This window comes from Sorex fumeus, unplaced genomic scaffold (genome assembly GCF_029834395.1).
Source record: "Sorex fumeus unplaced genomic scaffold, SorFum_2.1 ptg000073l, whole genome shotgun sequence".
Classification (NCBI taxonomy): domain Eukaryota; kingdom Metazoa; phylum Chordata; class Mammalia; order Eulipotyphla; family Soricidae; genus Sorex; species Sorex fumeus.
In genome coordinates this window covers 11,905,612-11,918,118 of record NW_026606130.1, presented here as the reverse complement: position 1 = coordinate 11,918,118, position 12,507 = coordinate 11,905,612, and positions in this window count along the sequence as shown.

Genomic DNA, 12,507 nt, shown 5'->3' with positions numbered 1-12,507 from the left:
GTGAAATGAAGCCTCTTTAATAAATTGTGCTGGCAAAACTGGATGGCTACATGCAGAAAAGTAGGCTCAGATCTCTGCCTAACGCCATGCACAAAAGTAAGATAAAAATGGATTTATGACATCAACATCAGTCCAGAATATATAAAGTTTATTGAAGACAAAGTTGGCAAAACCCTCCATGATATTGAAACTAATGGTATCTTCAAAATGTCACACCACTGGCCAAGCAAGTGAAAACAGATATAGAAAAATGGGACTATCTTAAACTAAGAAGCTTCTGCACCTCCAAACAGACAGTGACCAAAATACAAAGACATTCTACATAATGGGAAAGGATATTTGCCAAATACACATCCGACAAGGGGTTGATATCAAGGATATGCATGGTACTTGTTGAATTCCACAAGAAGAAATCACCCAACCCCATCAAAAATGGGGCAACAGGATGGGAGATGCCTGCTGACAGTCTATGGACCAAACATGATTGCCAGCCAAAGTCTCTTCTGCAGACCACAGCACCCAAAAGGAGAGATAAAACAAAAGGGAGTGCCCTGCCACAGAGGCAAAGTGGGATGGGGGACGCGGGGTGGGAGGGATACTGGGATTGGTGGGGGAGGAAAATGGGCACTGGTGGTGGGATGGGTACTCGATCGTTGTATAACTGAAACCCAAGCACAACAACTTATAAGTCTACAACTGTACCTCATGGTGTTTCACTAATAAAAAAAATAAATAAAATTTTTAAAAATGGGGTGAGGAAATGAATAGAAACTTTCGCAAAGAAGAAATCCGAATGGCTAAAAGGCATATGAGAAAATGCTCCACGTCACTAATCATCAGAGAGTTGCAGATCAAAACAACAATGAGATATCATTTCACACCACAGAGACTGGCCCACAACCATAAGAATAAAAGCAACCGGTTCTGGCACGGATGTGGTGACAAAGGGACTGGTGGGAATGCCGACTGGTCCAACCATTTTGGAAAACAGTATGGACGATTCTCAAATAATTAGAATATGATCTCCCGTTTGACCCAGCAATACCACTCCTGGGAATATATCCCAGAGAGGCAAAAAAGTATAGTCGAATTGACATTTGCAATTATTTGTTCATTGCAGCACTCTTTACAATAGCCAGAATCTGGAAAAAACCTGAGTCCCGAAAACAGATGACTGGTTAAAGAAACTTTGGTACATTTACACAATGGAGTACTATGTAGCTGTTATAAAAGATGAAGTCATGACATTTACATACAAGTGGTACTACATGGATAGTATAATGTTAAGTGAAATGAGTCAGAAAGAGCGGGATAGACACAGAAAGATTGTATTCATCTGGGGAACATAAAGCAACAAAATGGGAGACTAACACCCAGGAGTGGCTGAGATTAGTACCAGGAGTTTTGCTCCATGACTTGGAGGCTATCCACACGTGCTAGGGGAAAAGGAAGATCAGATAGAGAAGAGAGCACCAAATAAAGGGTGTTGTGAGCATCCTCCCAGGGTGCGAGAAGCATGTTGAAAGTAGACTATAGATAAAGCATGATTGCCACTCAATGCCTCTCTTGCAAAACACAGTACCCAAAAGAAGAGAGAGAGAACAAGGTGGAATTCCCTGCCACAGAGTCAGGGTGGGATGGGTTGGGGGGTGTGGGGGGTGGGAGGGATGCTGGGACCCGTGGTGGTGGAGGATGGGCACTGGTGGAGGGATGGGTACTTGATCATTGTATAACTGAATCCCAAGCTCAGAAATTTGTGAGTATATAACTGTACCTCATGGTGTTTCACTAGTAAAAAAATAAAAAAGTTATGTTTTTACTGCAGCAACAAAAACTTTTGCAAAATGAATTGCAGTATAATAATATCATGATTTTCCAAGTTATTTTAACAGGTTAGGATTTAGAATTCTATATCCACATTAGATATATGACATAACCAAGATTTAAACACACAATATTTGCAAAGATTAAAGTTGTTTTGAGAAATTTAAAAACAATTTATAGGTGCATGAAACATATTATTTTCATCTATATATATGGTTTTCAGGCTAAACCTGGTTGTTCTCTGGGCTTATTCATGGCTCTGTCCTCAAGGAATACTTCTAGCAGTTCTCATGGGACCATAATTATGTAGGCAAGTAGATTAGGGAAGGGACCCCAGAACAATGGAATTCGTGGAGAGTGGTAAGATCACCTATCCCTAAGGCTATCAGGAACCACCTTGTGGCTACAGCTAGCAAGTAAAACCTGATAAGAGCCTTACCTGGAGCAAGCCCAGACCATAGAAAGCTGGACCCATCCTCCAAGATAAAATACAGCAGAAACAAAGATCAAGAAAAGGAATTTTCAAGGATCACCATCCCAACTCTACACACCCCTTGGCAATTATCCTAGCAATAAATTCTTATCTAGGTAGAGAGCCCTCCATGGGGCAGCTTGGATAAAACCCTCTAAGAGCCAACGTAAGCAAAGAAAGTGCACTCATATTCTGCCTGAGCCTATGTGCTGCTTTTATCCAAGTGGCCAAGCGCATGTGTTGCCCAAGCACATGTGTTGCCCACATCCCCCCTCATGGGATGTGTACTTGGTTTCTCTCTGCTTTTGGAGAAGTCCACATTATCTCTTGATTGCTTTATTCTCTCTATCTCTCTCTTTCTCTCCTTCCTTCCATTCTCTTCAAAAGCCTCCAAATAATATCTGATTTTACTTCACTGCTCATCTTCTCCTGAAATCATTTTTTGTGACAAAGACAGTGACCCCGAAGAACTGGGTAAGTCCTGGAACTTGTGTTTCATTTCCTGAAAAAAGCAGTTCCTCTCTCCAAACTGAGTCCACAGATCCCTAAGAAATTGGTTGGTGGGGATTAACTTCCATGCCAAGCAGACCAAGTGAATATTAGATGTGGCTTGATGGCTACTTAGTGGGACTATCAGGGCTCTGGTCTCTGTTATGTAGGGGCTCAGTTTAGACTTTATTGGTCCTAGCCAGTACTGGGAAGGGGGGTAGAAATGCCAGGGTGGCAGAAGTAGATAGGGAGAAAGTGACATCTCTCTCTTCTCTGACTCACATAAGCCACCCACAGGAGACCCACTGACTTAAATATGTAGTGCTAGAGATTTAACCCAGATAAGTTGAATGCAAGGCAAGTAATGTATCCCTATATTATCTCTGGTTATTATATATTAAAGTAAACATGTTACATGATACTATTTACTGCACTAAGACAGCTTCCTTTTCTTGTCTGCCTCTTTGTCAGACATATTTCCTTTCTGCAGTTGTCCTAGTGTTCTCTTCCCTAACTTATTCCCCATGGCAGTCTTCCTATTGAAGATCAGTCCTTCAATATTATTTTTCTATTGTCTTTTGGGTATATTTAGTCATTTCTTTTTATTAAAGCACAGTGATTTACAAAGTCATGCTTAAGTGGGGTTTTGACATACAATGTGCCAGCACCCATCCTGTAACCAGTATCAACTTCCCTCTGCAAATGTTAAACAGTTCCCTCTCCTACCTTTTATCCCACATCAGTCTTCAGTTTTGACAGACACATTTTAAAGTTTGGGTCTCACAATTTCCCATGCCATGGTGAAACCACGGGACACTCAATGTGATATACACTCAAGGCTATGTGAGTACAACAGTGTGTAATTATGACAAATTATTAGGGAAATCCAATTCAAGACATCAATGAGATACCATATCATATCAGTGAGAATGACACATATCAAAAAATGGGAACAATTTGTGTTGGAGGTATGTGAAAAAGCAACTCTCATTTATTGCTGGTGAGAATGCTGTCTGATTCAACCTCTATTTAAAACAGTACTGAAGGTTCACAGTTAATTTAAAATTGAGGTACTATACAAGCAGCAATTTCACTTTTGGATATTAAATATAAAAATATGGTATGCTTCACAAATCTGGTTCTTGTATTTGGCAACGAACAGGCGGGGGTTGAGAATGATTCTCCCAGCTTCTGCCATAATGCCATCACTGCTGTTATTCCCTCTTTTAGTTCTTTTACCGCTTCTCTATACTGCTTTGAGAGCTCTTATGTTCACTTGCAGTTGCCTGAGGCTTGTGCCAAGCAGTGTTGAAGAATGACCTCAAGAGTTTTCTAAGACAGGCATCTTTTTGTGGCTACCTCTCTCTTGGCATTCTTTGCACAATCATGGAGGTGCTGAACCAGTCGATCGTATTCCTTGTCAGTGTTGTCAATGACAGCATTTCCCCATGTTGCCACAATAGTGCCAAAGACCTCCCAGTTGGTGGTGGTTCTGGGAGTTTTCTTCTTAAACATTGCAGCCCTTTCTCCCCACTCTGTGAAGTAGAATTTTGCACAAAGTTCACGGTGGTCTGATCCCGTTTGGAATTTTGGGACAACAACAACTTTGGTCAGGCAAGACTGTCAATAGAATATGATGTGGTCAATTTCATTGTGGAAGCGCCCACCAGGAGACTCCCATGTCCAACATTTATATTCAGCCTTCTGGAATTGTGAGTTACCATGTTTGGTCTTGGTCTACATGATGAACTCAGACAGTCTCTCACCCAGTTCTTTCTATTCTAGGCCATGGGTCCCAATGTGGAGTTCTTCCGCTGATTTTCTCGGTCCTATCTTGGCATTAAATTCACCGACAATGATCTTGTAGAAAGTGTGGTCTTCTTTAGAACTTCTCCAGCTCCATGTAGAACTTCTCAATTTCACCTTCATCGTAATTGGATGTTGGTGCGTAGACAACAAAGATAGAAACTGCTACCAGTGAGCCACACCTAATCAAGCCTCATTATCTGATTCGGGTTGTTAGGCATTCAAATGAATCAATGTTTATGGCCAAGTTCAAATTGCAAGGACACCAACACCTTCGGCACCTCTTTCGTCGCATGTTCCGAATAAGAGTTCTTCCCCAGTGTCAAAAATGGCGTGATGTGATTGATGCCTTGTCTCGTTCAGACCAGTGATGTTGTACTTGATCTTTCACACTTGCAACACCAGGTCCTCGATGGATGCATCCAATGCAGCATATCTGCACTGAAACTACAGACAGTCATTTTTGTCCTTCTTCGTGTTGGCAGCTTAGTTCGGCCCTGAGATTTTATTGGCCTCTCCTTCCTCATCCTTCTTAACGCTGCTGTATTGTTGGCTCTTTCAGGCTCAGGGGATTGAGACCCATTGGATTTACTGGTTTTGGCATGTTGAATACACCATGGATAGATTTCCAGTCTCTGCTGTGCGGGCGGGACACTTTCGGTAGCTTGCCAGGCTCTCCGAGAGGGATAGAGGCTTTTAGGGTGGCCTCTAATCATCCTTGCACATGTTCCCATGGTTCAAGCCATGTTTGAACCCCATCAAATATGGTGCAGTAATCTTGTATTAAGTATTTTATGATGTGTCACGCAGCAGTTTTGCGGCTGTACAGTCCAGCAAGTGTCCTGGAGCATGGCTGCGGCTTGGTAGTGGAGGTAGTGAAGGTCTGCCGGGCCTCTGGGAGCAGGCAGAGGATCTCTGTTCCTGGGTCCATTGAGCCTGGAGTCCAAGGTCACAGAGTTCTGCTTCCTTGGTTCTGTGTGGCTTCACTCGTGCATGAGTCTCGGTCCTAGTATCCGGAAAGAGATAATGATATATTATATTTATAATGGTATTATAAATTATTTATAGAGTATTTTAATATGTGTATATATATTATAATCATTCTCATTATTCAACTTGCATTTAAAATTAATTTATAGCAGGTTCAGTAATATTACAATGGCATTAATTCATATCTTCATAATTAAATGTGTGAATTTGAGAGAGCAATAGTATAGGTAGGGTATTTGCCTTGTATAAGGCAAGCCTGGCATCCCATGTGATCTTCTGAGCACCACCTGAAGTAATTTCTGAGCACAAGCCAGGACTAACCACTGAGCATTGTTGGGTGTGGCCCAGCTTATTGTTACAATGTTTCAGTTTTTATCTATCACATATATCAATGGCCATTTATATTCAGTGATTATTTCCGCCCAAATTTGTAAGTATATGGCAAAAGTCATTATATGTTAAGCAGACACACACTTTATTGGAATATTTATTTACACTTTATATTTACACTTTATATTTAAAGAGAATCAATACAAATAAGCACATATTTACAGCATTTCAAATCAGTGTACAAGAATGCAATGGTATCATCCATTTTACATTTTAGCAAGCAAAATACATTTCTATTCTGATTTTGCCTAAATTCTACTGGAATTTGCACTGGAAACAAAACTCTAGAACCAAAGATAAGCCGAAGAGAATACAAATAATGTACATTTATTTATTTAAATCTCTTTGTTGCTTTAGTTTTATTTATCATTGACCAGAAATACTTACAGTAGTCATTATACATGTTCAAAGACTGATGAAACTGTAAATATAAGATTCTGAGGCAGAAACAATATGAAAAATGTAGTGCCATTGCCATGATTTTTCTTTTATATTTATTTGTATATTTATTTTTTAAATTTCATTGAATCACCATGAGATAGTTACAAGCTTTCATGTTTGGGTTACAATCACACAGTGATCAAACACCCATCCCTCCACCAGTGCAATTTTCCCACCACCAATATCCCCGGTATACTCCCCACTTTTCCCACCCTCTTCCTGCCTCCATGACAGACAATATTGCCCATACTCTCTCTAGTTTTGGGAAATAAAGTGCATTTATAAGAAGCTCTATTTCACTTTGGTGGATGAAGCTTCAAACTTTATATTAAGGCACCTGGAATTCTTCCCTCACTCACTACTCTTTTGCAAACACCAAAAAATGCTTTTCACAAAATTTATAGATATATGGATTGATTTCTGTTTACTAAATATAATTTTAGCCCATTTAGATAAAATGCAAACTCGATTTTCAAAAGTCGACATCGTTTGAAAACATTTTCTACAGACTAATTTCTGTAGATTCGTACATAAGATCAGTTTCTAGATTTTGTGAGACTTAATCATGATAATTTTCATAGAGTGTGATAATTCACATATTTGGCTTTGGGAAATTCTACAAGTTTGATAAATTGTCCCATGACATTTTTGTAAGAAACTATTTTGCCTGTAATCATGTATCAAATTGGTGTCACTAGTAATGTCTATCAATCCAGTCCTGTCTATAGTCTAAGATAAACAATGCTCAATATCTCACACAAAACACATTTAGCTTAATTTTAAAAACAAGAAATAGTTAAAATGAATATTTAGCTTTAATCTTGTCCTAACAACTCAATGTATCTTAAATTGACATGTCATGAGGTTTTAGCCTAAATTTGCGTTAAAATTTCAGATTAATATACACACCTGGAGAAAAACTTTAACACATACATAGTCCAACCTAACATAGTAATTTAATTAAGTTAGATTAAAATACTATAACTATTTAAACTATTACATTGTATTAAAATACCATAACTACAAGATATAAAATATACTATATTAAAATAACATAGTATTTTAATTAGGTTAGAAAAAGACCTTAATGTCTGTCTCTTTTTGTTAATTTGTTTGAGAGTCTGTACCTAGCAGTGTTTAGGGACAACTCATGTTTTTGTGTTCAGTGGGTGTTCCTGGCAGTGACTGGGGTGCCAAGAATAAAACTTATGCCTTCTCTATTCAAAGCCTGATCTCAAGTCAGTTGAGCTATCTCTCCTGTCCTGCCAATCTATCTTCATACTATCCAAGGAATAAGAACATTTTTTAAAAAAAATTTAATTGCATCACCATAAGATATAGTTACAAAGTTTTCATGACTAAGTTTCAGTCATACAATGATCAAACACCTATCCTCTACGAGTGTAGCTTTCCCACCACTAATGTTCCTGGTAACCTTCCCACCACCCCCTCTCCACCCCACTCCCTGCCTCTACGATGGGCAATTTCCTGATTACTATCTCTGAACTTTGGAGCATTATGGTTTACAATACAGATACTGAGACGCCATCATGTTTGATTTTTTGTCTACTTTCAGCAAACATCTCCCATCCAAAGCGATCCCTCCAACCATCAATGACATAGTGGTCCCTTCTCTATCCCAACTATCTTATCCTCCAGCACTTGAAGTAGTATTCCAATCATGAACCAATTCTCATGGCCCTTGGGAATAAAACCATTTCCTTCTTCCTTCTCTTTAGCAATACAGCTGTTGGGATGTTGTTCATGAAGTAAGTGTCTCCTTGTCTTGAAGTGGAGCTACAAAAAGTAATCAGGAGATCCAGAGGCTACTCCTAGGATATTCAGCCAGCCAGGCTGGATATTCTGATGCTATAGATGACTATGGAGTCTGCTAGGGCTATACCTACTACTCTCAAGTTTTCAGTAGTGCTAGAGATCAACACATGCCATGAAGGTACTAGAGTCAACACATGCCTTACTGCTGAGCTATCATTCGAGCCCTTGAATACAACAGTTTTTGTCAAGAATTTTAGAAACCAACATGTGTGGACCAACATATCAGAACAATGACTCTGTGGCTTAAGTATGTGTATTTGATGCCACTTAATAAACGATACATATATTTAGAATGAAATATTTCAAGGTTTTTGGAGGTTCTTTGGGGGAACATTTATGATTGTTTGAATTTTTACCAATTATTAAAGAACAATTGATATACTAAAGTTCATTCACTGTAAATGTATAGTTTGGTGATGTTCCGCAAATATTTAGAATTATGTAATAATCAGGCAATAGCACAATGGGTAGGGCATTTGCCTTGAACGTGGCCAAACAGGGTTTGATTCATCAGTCCCTTTCGGAGAGCCCGGCAAGCTACCAAGAGTATCCCGCCCACATGGCAAATACTGGCAAGCTACCGTGACTTATTTAATATGCCAGAAACAGTTACAACAAGTCTCACAATGGAGACGTTACTGGTGTCAGCTCGAGCAAATCAATGAACAATGGGAGGACAATGATATACATATATATATCCTATATATATATATATATATATATATATATATATATATCCAGAGTGATTTCTACTTTGAAACTATTTGAAAAATGAGCGGACAGTGTTTAGGAGCTAGCCACAGATCATCTTCAGACTCTCACCACTTGTCCAGGAGTGTATACTTCAGCTTTGAGCCAAGACTGTTCTTGTGATATATATTTTTAATCACATTCAGATAGAGGGTATTGGAATAGGGCATCAATAATGGCATCCAAAGAAGGTCCTCCCACAGGTGCTACCTACCTTATGGCCCTGTCAGCCCATAAGTTCTATTCAGCATTCATAGTATCACCATTCTGATAGCTCTGGCAATGTAAGCAGCTAGCTTAAGAGTCTGCAGAAGTTCCAGCAGCTCAAGGGTATTTTGACCATATTTGATGTCTGTTATTCCAGAGTTAATAATCACTATGTTATTTAACAGGATCCATGCACATAGACAGTGGTAAAGATGTACTTGGATTTGGTATAGAGATTTACCCTAACACCTACTGCAAATATCCTTACACCTATATGAGTGCAATGAGCTCAGGTCATTTCTACCAAGGTAACAACTGATAATTGGTGGTCTTGATGACTATGTCTAGAATCTCCACTGTGCATATAGAATATAGTATAACATTTCAGGTCCTGGAAAAAACTACTGCTATGTGTGAAGTATTCAATATCCAACTGATACAGGGCTGGTCTTATAGGTCAAACTATTTGTTGAAGAACGTCATCCATGATTCTCAAAAAGTCATGCTCATGTGACTGTAGGGTGCCTGGGTTCAGAGTTTTAACAACCTTTAACTGGATCCAAGTTTTCTCACCCAATATTCCCTGGTACTTCACCACCAAAGAGTTGGCCAACCACCAATTTATCCTATACTTCATGCACATGATGATAAAGTGGGAAATACATACAGTGATTTCTTGTTACAGTGAGCTTGTCTGCCTCTGTCACCTGCACAGCTGTGGTCACCTTGAAAGACTGATTGTTTTGGCAGATAAATGTTTGGCCAATGCCAGGAATCTATGTTAGTTCGGGATGCCAACTAGTACTCTGTCCTTTTTTTTTTTTTCTTGGACATTCGGAAAGGTTTCAGCACATTTGTGTGTCTTAGGGTTAGGATTCATAAAATTGCCCCCTTGATATCCTTAAAGGCCCTCTCCTGCTCCTTCTTCCATACCACGGCATCCTGCTATCTCACCTTTAGCATTCATTTTACCAGTGCCATTTGCTGGCATTAAGTATACTTGTCCTGTCGCAGTCCCAGATCTTCCCTGTAACTTAACTTGCCATCCACAATAGCTGCTCCTCCTCTTACCTGGGCTCACTCCACTGTGAAGTCTGTCTGAGTTTTGTACAGGTGCTGCCACAGAACATCCACCACCATTTTGTATTTTCCTGTAAGCCTTCAATTTAGCTTCCTGATCAATATTGATGAAAATTTTAGTGGCAACTTTCAGAAGTTTGGATAATTTATTCCAGAAAATCCCTCTAAATTTTGCAACTTCTACCTTACATTTCCCTGAGATTGATTTACAAGGCCTTCACCACCTTGGGCTTCTTGGGGCTCTTGGCGGGCTTCTTAGCCATTGCTGCAGGCTTCTTGGCCTTTCTCGGGGTCTTGGCTCCCTTTTAGGAGCAGCCGCCGTCTAGGCCTTTTTCGATTTCTTGGACATTCGGAAGCTGGAGCTGGTTTTTATAGTCTCTGAGTCTTGGCCGTTAATGGGATTACATGGCGCCAAGGAGCCAGTTGGTGGGTGTGACCCCCGCCTACTGGAATTTGGAGGATCTGGGTGGAGGATGCTCGGCCCAAATCAGAGTAGACTTGGAGATCTCGGCCCCGGAACCCGCGTGACTTTGTCCCTCTGCCAGTACCTTCATGTGTGCGGAGAGTAGTGTCAGCATGGTGGTGGCTGGTCCTGGAGGTCTTTGGCTGCTGGAGCCCTGGTGGAGGCGGGGAGGAAAGCTCAACCCGCTCCCCTCCAAGGGGCCCGGGCAAGGATAGCCAGGCACGGGGGCAGGAGACTGCACTGTTCTCTTCTGGGAGCTGGTTTTTATAGTCTCTGAGTCTTGGCCGTTGATGGGATTACATGGCGCCAGGGGACCAGTTGGTGGGTATGACCCCCGCCTACTGGAATTTGGAGAATCTGGGTGGAGGATGCTCAGCCCCAATCCGAGTAGCCTTGGAGATCTCGGCCCCGGAACCCACGTGACATCTTATTATGACATCTTATTATCTCATTCCTACTTTGGACAAACTGGCAGGCTACCGAATGTAGCCTGTCCACACGGCAGAGTCTGGCAAACTCCCCATGGCGTACCCAATATGCCAAATACCAGTAACAATGATGGGTCTCATTCTCGTAAAGAGCCTTGAATATAATCTCAGTGCTAGGATGAAGGAGACGTTTCTGGGGCCTGCTCGAGGCAATAACAGGATGATTTGTGATTTGTGATTTACAAGGCCAGCATCAATTATTCATTGGTTCTCACCAGTATCTGGGTCAAAGGCATGTAAATGAAAGGCCTTATGTAATCCCCCCAAAAACTGATTATGGCTTTTTTCCAGTCCTTGGAGAATATCCAAGGAGGTCTTGCTTTTGTCCCTCCTTCCTTCATGCCCCCTAATGAAGTCTCCTGTTATTGCTGTAAGTTCTGATAACAGGGGTTATCATTATAATTCCCATGAGAACCTGAATCAGAAAATTCTCCTTGGGAAAAGGTCTGATTACTTATAATCTACGTGGGAGTATGGGTCTTCAGCCACTTGATGGCTCCAAAAGTTATATATGCACTGTTACTTTAGGAGGATTGACAGCAGTTAGTCTAAATAAACTCATGAGTCTACACTATGAATTGCATATGCCCAATATGGTCAGTGGTAATAAGGTGATGGTAAACAAAAGTTGTCCCTCCCTCCCTCCCTCCCTCCCTCCCTCCCTCCTCCCTCCGTCCCTCCCTCTGTCGTTCCTCCCTCCCTCCTTCCTTTCCTCCCTCCCTCCTTCCTTCCTTCCCTTCCTTCCTTCCTTCCTTCCTTCCTTCCTTCCTTCCTTCCTTCCTCCCTTCCTTCCTTCCTTCCTGCTACCCTGCCTTCCTGCCTTCCTGACTTTTTTCCTCTCTTTTTCTCTTTCCTGTCTATAAGAGAGGCAGATTATAAGGAGTCAGGATGGGTGGGCTTGAAGTATGTGCTATCCCAATCATATTGAGGGACTAGAAGGCAGAGATGGTTTTAAGGTCTCTGTGACTTCGGACCGTGGTGTCTTTTGGCCTATTTCTCTGCCTAGAGTAGTTTGAAGTGACAGAGGTGCATAAAGTGGTACATATGTAGGGGTGTCTTTGTTCCATGATCAATATCAGCACCGTGGATTTTTCACACATTTTGAAAGCTGTGGTCAACTGAGCCACCATGAACATACACACATTCTCCATGCAGAACTATAACCATTTTGTCCTGCTGAGGAGTACATTTTGAAGTTCTGCAATATATAAAATAAGGGGAATTTTGATTTTGGTATCCTTCTATTTCTAACTTTTATTCTGCTCAACACA